The sequence below is a fragment of the Tursiops truncatus genome, chromosome 4 (assembly GCF_011762595.2).
Source record: "Tursiops truncatus isolate mTurTru1 chromosome 4, mTurTru1.mat.Y, whole genome shotgun sequence".
In the NCBI taxonomy this organism is placed as follows: domain Eukaryota; kingdom Metazoa; phylum Chordata; class Mammalia; order Artiodactyla; family Delphinidae; genus Tursiops; species Tursiops truncatus.
In genome coordinates this window covers 134,690,517-134,707,037 of record NC_047037.1, presented here as the reverse complement: position 1 = coordinate 134,707,037, position 16,521 = coordinate 134,690,517, and positions in this window count along the sequence as shown.

Below are 16,521 nucleotides of genomic sequence, written 5' to 3'. Positions count from 1 at the left end.
TAATTAATATAAATAAATGTTGTTCCCACTAAAAAAAGTAGAACAGATTATACTGTTGAAAGGGGTCAGATTATTGCCTGGCTGGAAGTACCCATGTGCTTAATCTAGCCTTGGCTGTGAATTGGGCCCCCTCTGCTCTAGAACCCCAGGCAGCCTGAGGGAGGTGGGAGGGGGAGAGGCTAGCCCAGAAGTCAAAGGGCTGGAGCTGAGTCCCCATGTGAACTGGTTGTGTGGCCTTTGGTGAATAATTTGATCATCTTGGTTCTTAGTTTCCTCATCCAGAAAATGACAGGGTTAGACAAGATGACTCTGAGTTTCCTTCCAGCTTTGACAGCCTGTGTAATGGTGTGAACTGGGCTGTGTATCAATTGTATCTTGCCCTGAATGAATAAAGGACTTTACAGAGTGCTGTAAATGCCCAGTGACCCAGCCCTAATGAATGAACTATTGTAACGTGATTGTTCTTCACCATTTTTTCTCTGAGTTGTCAAAATGCCTCACTGTGCTAAATAAGAACGTTGATGTTAACTACAGAAGTTTGATGCATAATTCTTTCTTTTTAAACATCTTTATTGGTGACACACAATTCTTAATAAAATATGTGATTATCAAAGTCCTCCTTGTTAACCAGCTGGCCTCCTGAGTGCTTTGGGGAGAATCACAAAAGAAGTAAATCCTGTGCCTCTCCCCTTGGAGCCTGTGGAGTTGCCCCTGGGAGAAGCAGCTGCATCACAAGTGTGCATCTGTCCTTAGGACTTCTGGTTTCAAGTCCATATTTGACTCTGCTTGCTTTTTTTCCCCCTGTCTGTGAAACTATTAATACCTGTGGCTCATCTTCCTTGATTGTCAGGCACAGAAGCTTCTCAGGAGACACAAAGGTGACCTTTTTCTCTCTGAAGTGCCCTCAGGTCTTAGAGCCTCTCACTGTGAATTTTATATTTGTCAATTGCCTCTATGAGTGTTCTATGGCTGCTGTAACAAATTGCCACAAATTCAGTGGCTTAAAACACAAGAATTTGTTATCTTACAGCTCTGGAGGTCAGGAGTCTGATCTGGTCTCACTGGGCTAAAATCAAGGTTTTGTGTTTCTTTCTGAAGACTTTGTGGAAGAATTCATTTCCTTGCCTTCTCCACTCTCTAAAGGCCACCCACAATCCTTGGCCCATGGTCCCTTCCTTTATCTTCAAGCCATCACCGTCGCACCTCCCGGAGCCCCCTCCCAAAGTCATATCTCCCTCTGATCATAACTTCCAGGAAAGTTTCTCTGCTTTTAAGGATTCGTGTGATTGGTTGGGTCAACCCAGATAATCCAGGTTAGTAATCTTCCCATCTCAAATTCCTTAATTTATTTATATCCACAAAGTGCCTTTTGTCATGTAGGTTCCAGAGGTTCTGCAGATTAGGGCGGGGACATTGTTGAGGAGGGGATTATTCTGCTGATCACGGTACTTTATGTCAGGTGATTCAGAACATCATCTTCAAGTCTGGGGTTGCCATGGATTGGGGTCACTCAGAGGTTGACTCTGAGCAGACACTGGCGTGCAGATTGTTTGCTAAGGAGGATCCTTGGAAGCAACACCTATGGCAGGGAGGGAGGGGGAGGAGGCAGGAGTGAACAGGGCAGAGGCTGAGTTACAGCCTCAGTCAACCCTACAGGGGACTCTGGAGCTAGAATGATTGAAGCTGTGATGGTCTTAGAGTAAAGAAACTTGCTCATGGCAGCCCAGTTAGTAAATGGTAGAGACAGTATTCCACCTCATATTGTTTTCATATAAACCTACATTCTTATCCATTGTACCTAATGCAGTCAACCTCCAGGACAGGGGTTTGTAAATTTTTCTGTAAAGGGCCTGATAATATATTTTTTTGGCTTTATTTGCCATATGGTCTCAGTCTTAACTACTCAACTCTGCCCTTGGGGTGCCATAGATAATACATAAAAGGATGACAGTACCATGTTCCGATAGAACTTTATTTACAAAAACAGGTGGCTGGTTGGACTTGGCCCACAGGCTGCAGGCTACCAACCCCTGCCCTAGGAAGTCCTCAGGTTGAGCAGGTACCACAGACTGAGTGGTTCTCACACTTGATCATGTATCACAACGACCTGGAAGACTCATCAGAACACATGTGACTCAACCCCACCTCCAGAATTTTGATTCAGCAGGTCTGGGGTGGAAGCCTAGAATTTGTAGTTTCAACAAGTTCCCAGGTGGAGCTGATGCTGCTGGTCCAGAGACCACACTTTGAGGACCACTGGCTTAGGTTAACACTCATGAATGAAAGTCAATGATGCTCTCCTCAAAGGAAAGTCTTGGTGTCATCCTTCAACAAAACAGCAATGCACAGGTGTCTTCTGAGTGTGTAACTAAAGGGCACACTGCTTAAATGGATTCCTTTCTTCAAGTCTCTGGCACAGGAGGAGCCAATGCTTTCTTAAATTCTCATCCACTGCATGAATTAGTGCTTGAATTTCTAGCAGGGCCAGTCCTCCAGGAATGCAAATTCCTTTTTTTTTGAAATGCAAATACCCTGGATGAAGAGAAACAATTTGAAGGGGAGAAGAGGAGTATATGTATATATGTATATATGGTTTGGAGTTGAGAGACCACTTCCTAGTTTAGTGGTCATGGACAGGCTTTTTCCTTTCTGAACTATTATTTCCTAATCAGTGTAATGGGAATGGTATTAATTCATAGGTGGTTATAAAAATCAAATATAATCTAATGAGATAATGCATCTAAAAACACCCTTAATATTCATACATTAGTTTAAACTGGTTTTATTAAATTTTTTTTCCCCTCTGTGTCAGGAAGGCTGGAGATGACAGGAGACAGTAATATCTTAGAGGGAGAGGGTGCTGTGTCAGTGAGGGTAAGGGCAAAAGCAGGATTAGCAGGGAGGTTTCTGAGGACAAACTACTTATTTTATAATATCTAAAAAATCGCATGTAATAATATCTAGGCTAGCCTTCGTTTAAGACAAACTAGGTGTATCAGTTAGCCTTTGCTGCATAACAAGCAGCTCCAAAATCAAATGGCTTAAAACAACAACCATTTATTTAGCTCATGATTCTGTTAGGTGGCTCTTTTTGTCTCTTCTGAGTTTGGCTGGTCTTGGCTGGCCTTATGAATCTGTGGTCATTTGGTAGGTGAGCGAGGTGGTAGCTGGTCCCAGATAGCCTCGTTTGCATGTTTCGTTGGCTAGAGGGTGGGGTGATGAGGGGACTATACCAAAAGTCTCTCATTTTCCAGTAGGCTAGCAGGGTCTGCTTATGTGGTGGCAGTTCTTAAAACAGCAAGCAAAAGCTACAAAGCCTTTAGAGGACTTAGCTTAAAAGTGACCCAATATCACATCTGCTGCCTTCTGTTTGTTAAAGCAAGTCACATGGCCAGATTAAAGGGGCAGGGAAATAGCCTCCACCCCTTGACCGGAATGGCTAGAACCACTGAAATCTACCACATCAGATACAAACTTTTCCAAGTACTTAGTCTGGTTTTATCATTTATTGCTTCAGTTTTTGTTGTTTGAATTTAAAAACTCAAAATGAGATCAGAATCATCTCTCACACCCCATGCATGCCAATATTCTTATTCTGATTTATAAAATAAAGTATATAAAAACCACAAAGAATTTATACAATTCTTAACCAGGCAATATGAATGACCCTTTGTAACTCAGGTAGAAGAGAAGAGCATTTTAGGTAGTTAGAATTTCAAAGAATTTGAAAACAAAAATCATTGTTGTTGTTGTTGTTGTTGTTGTTTTGCGGTACGCGGGCCTCTCACTGTTGTGGCCTCTCCCGTTGCGGAGCACAGGCTCCGGACGCGCAGGCTCAGTGGCCACGGCTCACGGGCCTAGCCGCTCTGCGGCATGTGGGATCTTCCCGGACTGGAGCACAAACCCGTGTCCCCTGCATCGGCAGGCAGACTCTCAACCACTGCGCCACCAGGGAAGCCCCCAAAATCATTTTTATCTTAGTTAAAAATTTTTTTTTTGTATGTAGGGAAAAGATACAGAAAACTGCCTTAAGAACTGTGGGTGGAAAAAAGGGCAAATAAAATTAACTATATATAAATGTTCCTTGCACTAATTCTGAAACATGAAGAATAAAAACAAAACACTAGTATGAATATTTGACTTGAAACTGGTGGATTAATCCAGAGATCTATCTCTAATATACATGATCTTTAAGAAATTTCCTAACTCCATGACTGTATTCTTTACACATTGGAGTTGAAAGATCTTTAGGAAACTGTGGTCCAGAGAGATGCCGAATTGTCTTGGGAAACCCAGCTAGTCATTGGCAGAGTCGGGACTAGGGCCTACATAACCAAGTTGCAAATCCAAACTTTTTCCATCATTCCATACTGTTTCCATCATAGATGCTCTGTTCAGAGGCCTCTACTACCAGGGCATATACTCACTGAGCTGAGAGAGGAAGTCAGTTGGAATGCTGCAAAATATTAGTCATTCCCATCGGAATGGGAAGTTGAATGGCTGAGGGCATCGTTGTTCTTCCTGTTTGAAGAACAGCTGCTGTGTCTTTCAAGGCATTTTTGAGGATGTGTTAATATTGCTTCTTTTCTAGCTTTTGGTTGGGCAGGTCTGCACTACCTACTAAGTAGGTGACTACATTTTCCTTGGTGGAAAGTGCATTAGGTAATGACATTTTTCCTATGCACTCATCAACAACACTGTCTCTGTCCAAGACACGGCTGTAAGTTTGCTCATGTTCTGTCTGTGGGGCATGGTCACACCTCTCCCAGTCACCTCATTTTGATTTTAAGCTACTGAAACTACTCTTTGTGTTGCTGGGTGACTATTAACCATATTTGACAAAAAGAATGTTTTCCATGTTCTGGTAAGGAAATCCTCTGTTAACATAAACAGCCCTTTCCCTCCTCTCCTGCAATTCGGGCCTTGCCAGAAAGGTCTAAATAGGTTCTCTGTAGTCATTTTCTTTTCAATACTTCACACTGGAGTTCAGTAAGAAACTCCAAGCCAGAAAACTTAACTTTTGCTGAAAGACCACAGAACCCAAGGACTAAAGAGCTATTTTAGGTTTGGGTGTCCTGCCCCAAGCCTCTTTTAGACATTTTGTATCCAGGTAAATGTCCTTTCTCTCTCCCCTCTTTTTCTATCATTTTCTTATGAAATTAATAAATATGCTTACTTCTTGGATTTTTGTGAATATGATTTTCTACCAAAACATTTACTTCTTCCATTTTTCTATCCTAAACTACTTCATGAAGTATTGGGTTTACCAATGAGCTGAAATCTACATTTGATCCTTTATGATGATACTTAATCCTGAACGATGTTTGGAGACCACTGACTGAGGTAGAGCTTTTTGTTACAGCAAATAGATGTTGTTGCCCCTGGGTGGGGGTAGAGCTGCCCCATGTTGCTGCTGGTAGATGGGCTGTAACTCCATATACTGGTGGTGCTTCAACTAACATGAAAACTAGTTCAGGACTCATTGATGCATATATGAGCTACCATTCTCATTCAATTTTTTCCCCTCCCTTCACCGTTTCCACATTTTGTGACTTCTTTTCTTCTTCACAGTGGCCATTGATGTTAATTTTTTTCTTTGAGGCATACCTGTATAACAATTGAGGGGGTGGTGAGATGGGGGTGTGTGATGGGAGTAGGGTGCAGACAGTGTTTTGCCTCAAGGTCCACACATTTGAAGAGTGGTCCTTCCCTCAGATTCTTGCCTTCTGGAGAGGACTGAATTCTCTGTTGCCCTAGCTATGTGTGCACAGTGAGTTCTATAGTTGAAATTTGACTTAGAAGCTAAGGGTGGCTGAAGGAAGTTGCCTGCGCTCCATCAGGAAGTGAGTTTCACTTCCGGGTCAGGAGTATCATGAAGCCTTAGGGCCCTGTAGCGTTTCCCTTTATGACTCTGCACATCTTGGGGGTGGAGCCTGGGGGCTCTAGCAACCTGAATTGGCTCTCTGTCCTGATCTCACAGTATTTGTTGTGACCCATTTTGTGTTTCCCTAAGGCCCAGGAAGGCATGGAATTCTGAGTTATTGTCCTGACGGCCCACGGACACACTGTGACAATGTGGGTGACAATAGGAGGAAACTCAGCAGTTGAAAACTGCTTTGAGTTTTCCTTGACAATAAACACCAAGGGAATGGGGTGCATTATGTTAAGACTGGAGGAGGAGGGGGAGTAGCCCTATTATCTCTCCCCACATCACATAGTCATTCTTTCATTTAATGGATGTGACTGAGGACTTTCTCTGTAACAGGGACTGTGCTGGGTGGATGAATTGGCTTCAAGCCTGGAGGCATCTTCCTTCTACATGGTCTTCACAACAGCTCAATTTATATGTGTGTGTGTGTCTGTGTGTGTGTGTACACACATGCTCACATACATATGCGCACCTAATCTATTACCATTGTCATAATTACTTGCATCTCTCTTCTACATCCCCAACACCTTACTTTTAGGCCATTATCACATTATACTTAGTACTAACCTAGAATGTTTAAATACATTTCTAGTAGCCACCGCTCCCTTTCCCCATCGCTCTCCCTTTACCAATTGCATCAGTTTAATCTTTCATTAAGACAGTGATGTATGCTTGGAAGATCATGGGAATGAGAGCAGTGAGAAGTGTTAGGACCCTGGGGTTATGATCTCTGCTCTGTCTCAGTTACTTTACCTATAAAATATAAGATTAACAGGGTGGGAGGATTAGATGACCTTTAATTTCCCTTCCTGTACTGAATTTCATGACTCCACACTGAAACTTGCCCCCACGACTTTCAACAGCCTACTATTGTCTGGAGGACATGATGCAAACCCATTTCTTGACTGTTCACCACCCTCTCAGTAGGGCCCAGATCCGTTGCATAGCCCAGCCACCTCCTGTACATGGGGCCTCCTGGACAGCCAGGTTCACTGGTCTACTGGCTTTTCCCCATTTTCCTTCCTCTCTCTATTTGCTCATGAGTTTTTCTATTTACAGTGCCACACCTGCGCCTAGACCTTATCCATCTTTCCAAGGCTGTATCCTCTAGGAAGCCTTCTCTCTTTTTATTCAATTGACTGAACTGTCCTTTCTCTGAAATCCCATCTTGCAGAGACTGAATCTTTCATGTGGCATACATACAAACACACATGCATACACATACATACATGTATGTATGTATATGCATGTATATATCCATATCTCTATATTTTTATTATAAATTTTATCCCCATGCCTTTTTTTTTGGTACGCGGGCCTCTCACTGTTGTGGCCTCTCCCATTGCGGAGTACAAGCGCAAGAGGGCTCCCTTTTCTCCACACCCTCTCCAGCATTTACTGTTTGTCGAGTTTTTGATGATGACCATTCTGACTGGTGTGAGGTGATACCTTATTGTAGTTTTGATTTGCATTTCTCTAATGATTAGTGATGTTGAGCATCCTTTCATGTGTTTGTTGGCAATCTGTATATCTGCTTTGGAGAAATGTCTATTTAGGTCTTCTGCCCATTTTTGGATTGGGTTGTTCGTTTTTTTGATATAGAGTTGCATGAGCTGCTTGTAAATTTTGGAGATTAATCCTTTGTAAGTTGCTTCATTTGCAAATATTTTCTCCCATTTTGAGGGTTGTCTTTTCGTCTTGTTTATGGTTTCCTTTGCTGTGCAAGCTTTTAAGTTTCATTTAAGGTCCCATTTGTTTATTTTTGTTTGTATTTCCATTTCTCTAGGAGGTGGGTCAAAAAGGATCTTGCTGTGATTTATGTCATAGAGTGTTCTGCCTATGTTTTCCTCTAAGAGTTTTATAGTGTCTGGCCTTACATTTAGGTCTTTAATCCATTTTGAGCTTATTTTTGTGTATGGTGTTAGGGAGTGTTCTAATTTCATTCTTTTACATGTAGCTGTCCAGTTTTCCCAGCACCACTTATTGAAGAGTCTATCTTTTCTCCATTGTATATTCTTGCCTCGTTTATCAAAAATAAGGTGACCATATGTGCATGAGTTTATCTCTGGGCTTTCTATCCTGTTCCATTGATCTATCTTTCTGTATTTGTGCCAGTACCATACTGTCTTGATTACTGTAGCTTTGTAGTATAGTCTGAAGTCAGGGAGCCTGATTCCTCCAGCTCCGTTTTTTCTTGGGCTGTTTTAATGAACATTTCTTATTAGGATGAACCCTGGGGTGTTGGCATGGAATATGGAAATCACATAGTTTTAGAAAACCCACTTAGTGATTGCTTGCACTGAAGTCCTTTGTAAGAGATTTGGAATTTGGGTTTAGTTATGTGTGTACTTATCAACTTTGAATGGAGGGTATGGTAGGTGCCTCAAAAGGCAGTAAAGTCTAAACAGATATTTTCAGGGTTGGAGGACTGTATCCATCCTCACTTTCTTTCCTTGTTTACCTGCTTGCCATGAATGATTGAACTGAGCTGGAAACCAGGGTCTGTGTATCCTGAGAGCCCAGGTCAAGAAAGACTATTGGCCCTTAAAGTAACAGTTTTGAAGGATGGAAAGGGCCAGGAAATTACCAGAATTCCAATACTTTACCCTGGGAAACTGGCTGAAGACCGGTTACCAAATCTAAATGGAAAAAACAAGATAGGATGTTCAGGGAACTTGCACTGAAGAGCATAGTTTGGAGTGGACAACCTTAGAATATATGTTCCTGGAGTTTTAAAGATTGAGAGAGGCTCAGGATACATCAAGTTTTTTGAGACCCTAAGTGTAAAAAACAAAACAAAACAAAACAAAAACAACAACAACAACAAGGGGAAGAAAGGCCAAAACAGCATTGCAAATATGCCAGAATACCTAACTTTACATTTTGACAAACAAGTTCTTTATAACCCAAACACGAAGCCCACAGTGCTGTGTGTTTGTGTTAGGCACAAGATATTTATAAGTTTTATAAAAACTAATTCACTGTGTACCACAGGGGGGTGGCCTGATAATGCAACATGAGATCAAAGTTGTGTGATAAATGTCATCATCTTTCAACCTTGTGTGTCATCTCTGTGTGTCATATATGTATCTTGAAAGTCCAAATTTGAGACCCTGTGGTTGTGAGGCCAAGGTCAAATGCCCCTTTGGTGATAGGGCTTTGTACATCTTATCCATTATTTAAAACCCAACTAAAGTGTTCTTCCCGTCTCTTCAATGTTAATCAAGAGTCAATAAATGACAGGGAATGAGCTATACTAGGCACTGGAGGCACAAAGATGGATGGGATACAGCTCACTGCTGGAAGAGCTGACACGGCTGAGGACGCAGCCATAGCAGCAGCTAAAGCCAGTGGCGGGAGATCGTCCTCGCTCCTGCCATCTTTCCTTGAGTTTGAAGACCTGAAGATGATCTCATCTCCTCTGGCTCCTCTTGCATTTAAATTCTCTACCACTTTTTGAACAAACCCTATACATATTGTATTGCTATGAAAATTGATTGCACTTTGTTATAAATATTTACATATTATAAATTGTAAATCAACTATACTTCAATTTTTAAAAAATGCTTAAATTTACATTTAATTGCTTATAATATAGTGTCTTCACTGCAGTTGGGTGTGGTAACCAGAGAAAGTTCAGGACAACAGGACACAAAGAGAGCCATTCCTTCAACTTCTGGGTTGTGCTCTTCAACAGAAGCTTCTAGTTAGCTGTGATAGGTATTATTATCTCTACTTCTAGCACTCTGGGAGAAAAACTTTCACCTCTCCCTGACTCAGGCTGAGTGCCTGTATATACATTATCAAATCACTTATCTCACTCTTGTAAGAAGCTTCTTTATCTGCCAGGCTCACTCAGGAGCTCATTGAGCCCTCAGTCATATTTTCCTCTCTAGCACTGAGTAGCAGTCGGTGTTCCTGCCACATTAGATGTTTGCTAAACAAATTAAGGAATTAAAGAACACCTTGTACTACATCAGGTTTCCCATGTGGATTAGGGTCAACTTACAAAATGATGCAAGGATCCCAGAAAGCACTAAAATAGTTGATAGCAATTGATTGTATTTCAACAATTACACCCCACTCCCCTTATCCCACCCGCCCTATTAGCAAATGCACCCATGACTTCATGTTTCCATAGAAGGCCCAAATATGTAGCCAACGTTGGCAACCTTTTATTTTCAGTAAATATTTTTTAGCGCTTTACTGCATGATTTGGCCAGTGGTTGATTGCCAGTTTCAGAGAATTTGGTAGCTGCTTTATAGGAAGGTGGATCATCTATGTTCCTTTAAATAAAGCTGGTTGCTTTGCGACTAGAAAAGGGACCTTGCCTTGTGGAACTGTCCGGACAATGAATTCACATTTTGTAGCATCTCTGGTTAATGTGAGATCACTGAGCCACGCTAGACACTGCCAGTGGCCATCAGTGCCATCATCTGATTTCTGAACAGCTCTGATTTCCCCTGACTTGGGAACCCCAGGCTAGTTTCACTTGGGCTCTGAAAACTGTCTCAGAATATCCTCCATCAATTGCTATTTGTATGGTGGGACATAAACAGCAAGGCAGGGTGGAGAAAACAAACAAGTTTATTGTACTTAAGTGTTACGGGAGCAGCGGTCACTAGTCAGGGGGGGAAATACATTTTATTTTCCTTTCTTCATGTGCTTTTCTATAAACAGCAAAACATGCTGAACCAGTTTTTCAAACAAAGTTGTAAAATCAGAAAATACAACGACCTTTAACAGTTGGTAGCATGAATTATCCGGGGCCACAAAGAAGTTTTTAACTCTTGAAACATGTTGGCAACGTGACAAATGAGGTTTTTTTCCCCCCTTTCAGACCATTAAAAATAGCTTTTATAAACTCTTAACTCCCTCTGATGGGGAGCTCACCATTAATCACCTTTATGACATCTTATATTTAGGCCATGGATAAATCCATGGGTCCTAATCAACCACTTTCCTGAGGAAATTGGCCAAATCCCCACTGGAGGGGGAGATGAATCACAACAGCCGTGCTATTCAGACAAATCTCTTTTCAAGTGCCCTTAAAGCTTTTTTTCATACACCAGCGAAGAGAGCCACACAGGAAACAATAATAGTTTAATCTTTTGAAAAATTTCCTTCCTGCATTGCAGCGCTTTCAGACAGGTAGTCAGAGCCAGCCAAAGAAAATTAGCAGCCGCCCCTGCCAAGAGCAGGCTGCTACTTGAGGCTCTGAGCTCCCCGGCCCCTTCCTCCTCTTCACACCCCCAACCCCTGTCGTCTCCAGGTCTCCAGCCTGAAAGGGAGTCTTCTTCTGCCCGGTGGTGGCCCTCACTGACATTGGAAGAGCCCTTGGTGACTCGGCGTGTGTCTAGGCGTTTTGAAAGCATCTCTGCCCTTCTCCTCCCAGAGTTTCCTCTAGGTTCTGGTTGGGAGGACACGTGTCATCTGGAGAAGCACATTGGGTTCTCAGGAAAATGCCATTTTTCACAAGATGGAGGGAGTCGTGGTAAATGTGTGTCTGCCTTTTGCTCGTGGAATTTTGCCAAATCTGAGCGAGTCCTGAGACTTGTGGGTTGGAAAAGACTTAGTTTCTGTAAGTTAACTTGCTTCACCCTCTGCCACCAGTGTGGGACATGAACCTTTAATAATGTCCAACAATTCGTTGCAGGCTTTGCTCGGGCTGTCGTAGACACTTTTCCTGAGGGATTTGGTCACAGTGCTTATGAAAGTCTTAAGCTGTACTTCTAATCAGCAAGTTCACTGAACTGTGGACAAAAAGAGAAGCCCCCTCCCCCATTGACCCCCGTAGGCCATTGACCTCTGGCTCAGGTTCTGTTGACCCATTGGCTGCCAGCGCCACCCCCCGCCCACTTGCCTCCCCTTACCCCACCATCTAAGTCTCCTGGCTCTCCATTTTGGCTCCTCACCCAACAGTCTCTTTGTCTTTTCCCTCGGCTTGGCAATTTCATGAACGACTTTCAGGGCCCGGAATAAATTAATTGCATTTCTATCTCTCGTGTATTTCCCCCTCCCATGTTTGTGACTGTATAAAGAAAAATAATCTCTCTTTATGTAGACTATGAAATTGACTGATCTCTCAAATGAGGAGAGAGGGGGCAAAAGGACTCATTGGCCAAGTTTCCGACTGTCACAAAAGAAAGTGAACCAAATTAGTTATTATAAAAATAGTCCCTCAATGCCACCCATGGTGTCTAGGAATTCTCTGGATCCATTCTCATGCATTTTCAGGACCAACAGAAAGTCCATGAAATTGGGGGTTTCATCTCCTTTTCCTCCATTATCATGGATAACTGAAAATAAGCTTTGTAATATTTTCCTTAGAAAAGTGTCTTAGCCACTCAGGAACATTTTCTCAGCAGTCCAAGTCAGAAGATCAGCAATCCATATCCCCATAGTAGCTGAGAAGAGGCCCGTGGTTCATGTTGTTGTAAAGGATTATCAACAACCAAGTGGTACCTTAAGATGTTCATCATAGTGTTATTTATAATAACAATACATTATGAAGACTTATATTTCCAGCAATAAGCCAGTGTTATTATCAGCCACATAACAGACATGTAACTGTGAAAAGTCGTGTTTTCAAAGTACACTAATCAATGGGAATATGCTTACACTATCTAAAGGGAAAAAGGTAGAATATACTGTTTATACTATTTAATTCCAATTTAGAAAAAAGATCATTTCTGGTTAATGGAATTATAAGTGGTTTTAATTTCATTTTTACAACTTTTCATAATTTCTAAAATGTTTTTAATGCAGAAACATTGTTTTATACTGATATACAGAATCAGATACTATTGTCTAATTGGCTTTGCTTGTTTTGTTTTATTTGGGAAGTTTCCTTCTTTCTCAATTTTTATTTGAAAGCTCTTAGAAGAAGAAAGGGTAAAGGGTAGGAAGAAAGAGGAAGGAAGAATGATTATTTCTGTATTTTGTCTTGAAAATTTTTGTGCTATATATTTTCAGTGAACACTGTAGTGTTTCTTAAACACTGTATTTTCCCTGGAGTTTTGATACCAGCAGAGGATAAAGACATTGAGTTACCAACTTGTTAGGAAAAAATTATGCTGACTCACATGTTCTAAAGAGACGCTGGATTTATGATGTTACATTAAAGATGTCTTTGAGTAGTGGCATCACTGTATACATGATCTCTGATACAATAAAATTTGGCAAAGTCAAGATCTTTGAGAGATATTTTTGAGGCAACATTAAGTTTTATCTTCTGGGCCCATGAAAGTTATGAATGTCTAGAATCTGATGTTTGATAAGAAATATCCCTACTATACATAATTAAAAAGGGATATCTAAAGAGACTGACGGATGAAATAAAATATTCAGAATAAATAGGACATCCCTGAATAGCAAGGAGGGGGCTTGTCAACCCTGGATGAGCACCTCTGTCTTTTTACCACTGCTCTTCCTGGATGCCTGTAGTCAGCTAAGCCCCGATTTGCCTGACATAAATTCATGAAAGTTTTGTGACATAACGAAGAAGGTGTGGAGGGGACCAGAGTGAGAGCCCAGTCTAAGCACTCAGAAACAATGCTGTACCCAGGTCAAGGCCATGTCAGTATCCTAGGGCTTTGCTTATTTCAGGCCAAAGTTCATGTGAGTCAGAGAAAGTTCTCGAGCCTCTGGCCATCACGGGACACTGCTTCTTTTGTTTAGTTGTTGAGGGAGACCCTGGCCCAGAAGACTCAGGATTGATTGCTCTTGAAAGCGCAAGGAATCAAAATGTGATTTCCTGACCCCAGAAGACGTGTGTGGTTGTAGGTTCTCTGTGTGGGGCAAGGTGAAGGAGGAAGTGAAGCTTGCCATGCTGGATAGGTGGGGAGGGACAAAAATTCTTCTCTCTTCTTTGCTCCAGTCTAACCCAGGCTTCTGTGATCTTTCCGACAACATGCCAAGTGTTCACCAAGGGACTCATTTTTCCCCTGGTCACACAGGAGACCACATTCCATGCCTCCTCATTCTCCACCGGCTAGACGTGGTCCAAGGAGGACTCCAAGGACCAGAGGATGGTGGAATCGCCAGGAGAAAGGGGCCAGGGTCTCTGAGTCACCTTGTGGAAGGCTGCTGCTAACTGCCTGACCAGACTGTGATCAGACGAGTGGGACATAAACCTTTATTAGATTAAGCTGCTGAGATTTAGCATTGTTTGGTGTAGTGGTTAGACTGTCTGACCAATACAAGGTGGTTGCCAAATCTGACTTTCCAATGGCCAGGATGCCCTCCTTGTTCTGTGCCTCAACTTCCTCATCTTTAAAATGGGAAACTCATAGTACTTACATCATAAGGATGTGGCAAAGTACAGAACTGTGCCTCATCCTCAGTGAAATGTCACCACTACCATGACTAGTACTACTACTATGGCAAGTACTATCAATACTATTACCTGAAGTAAGTGGTTGTTTATTTCAAGAAGGACTACCATTATGGAAGCACCCTAAATGTCCACTGACGGATGGATAAAGAAGATGTGGTATATATATAATGGAATATTACTCAGCCATAAAAAAGAATGAAATAATGCTATTTGCAGCAACATGGATGGACCTAGAGCTTATCATACTGAGTGAAGTAAGTCAGACAGAGAAAGACAAATGTCATATGATATCACTTATATGTGGAATCTAAAATAAGATACAAATGAACTTATTTATAAAGCAGAAATAGACTCACAGACATAGAAACCAAACATGGTTACCAAAGGGGAAAGCAGAGGGGAGGGATGAATTGAGAATTTGGGCTTAGCAGATACACACTACTATATATAAAGTAGACAAACAACAAGGGCCTACTGTATAGCATAGGGAACTATATTCAATATCTTGTAATATTCAATATCTTGTAATGGCCTCCTATAATGGAAAAAAATCTGAAAAAGAATATATATCTATATATTTCTCTATCTATCTATCTATCTAGCATCATCTATCTCTAACTGAATCACTTTGCTGTACACCTGGAACACTGTAAATCAACTATACTTCAAAAAAAAAAAGTAAAAAAGAGAAAAGAAAGGCTACCATGGATCTCATGCTTCTTGAGAGGGGAAAATAGGTTTCTTGACGCAAACCCTTGTGAAGTACTAGCCAAACTATCAAAACAAACCTTAGATTAAGTCACTCAGGGATTAAGCACATGGAACTGGTACATTACCTCTCGTTATGGAACTGGATGCCACCTAATGATTCACAGTGGGTTTCGAGGGGAGAGATCGTTTTGGGTTATGAGAAAATTGTTGAAGGGTTCATGGAGAAGCAATTAGTTATTTAATCGTTCTAGTTTATTTGGAAGTGGTGATCTCAACACACAATGAGCTTGGCCTTAGAAACTTCATTGCAGCCATAGAGGAAATTTGGCTTTTCAGTAGAGGTTTGCTTTGTGAAACTCAGGTGATGGGGTTTTATTATTTATTTATTATTTACTTAACGTCTTTATTGGAGTATAATTGCTTTACAATGGTGTGTTCGTTTCTGCTTTATAACAAAGTGAATCAGCTATACATATACGTATATCCCTATATCTCCTCCCTCTTGCGTCTTCCCCCCCACCCTCCCTACAGGTGAGGGGATTTTGAACAAAGACAGTGCGGCATCATAGTGACATCCTAACCAATCGATGAGGATAATTAGAACTGTTTCAACTGGTTAGCAGGTAAAGACTGATGTCTGAGTGCTAGGAGAGGGTAGTTGAGAAGTCTAGTGTTGTCATTACGAATGTAGGCTATGGAGTCACACCACCAGGGTTCACATTTGGCAATTTACCAGCTGTGTTACCCTGGGAAAGTTATGCAGTCTCTCTGGGCTTTTGTTTCTTCATTTGTAAATTGGAAATAATTATAATACCTCTCCTATAAGATTATGAGGAATAAATGAATTAATACATTTGAAAAGCTTAGAATAGAATGATACTACTAATTATTATTATTATCATTATAAAACATTGTTTAGTACCTTCGTCTGGAACATAGCCATCTATTTCAAAGGTGTTAAAAGTTTTACAACACTGAACTTCAATGAACTGTATTTGCCTGATTCAGTGGATATTTCAGCAGTGGAAGGAAAGTCTTCAGTGCCAAGATGATGCTGTGCACCATTTGCACCAAGATGCTCATTCTGATACTTTTTGTTTGTAGATACTTTTGCACCAACCCGAATGCTTTTGAAGGCTATTAACTGATGAGGAAGACCGGAGATAATAGAATCAGGCTGGTGGGCAGAAGCACATTTAAGTTGTTGATGCGTCTCTGAAGATGGAAAGAAGCTGTCGTCTTCCCATCTTGCAGAGACGTATTTTCTAGGAAATTAATTTTTAAATTATTCTTTGCTTTTGTCTCTCCATTCTCCAAATCTTCTTCAAAACATAATTTCAAACCATAAGATATATATATATATATATATATATATATATATATATATATATACTCTTAAAGTTTCTGTTTGGAAATAATTTCAAAGTTCCAGGAAAACTGCAACAAGAATATTTTCAAAGAACAACAAATATTCTTAACCTAGATTCACCTGTTGTGAACATTTTACTCCATTTGCTTTCTCATTTGTACTCTCTTCTATAC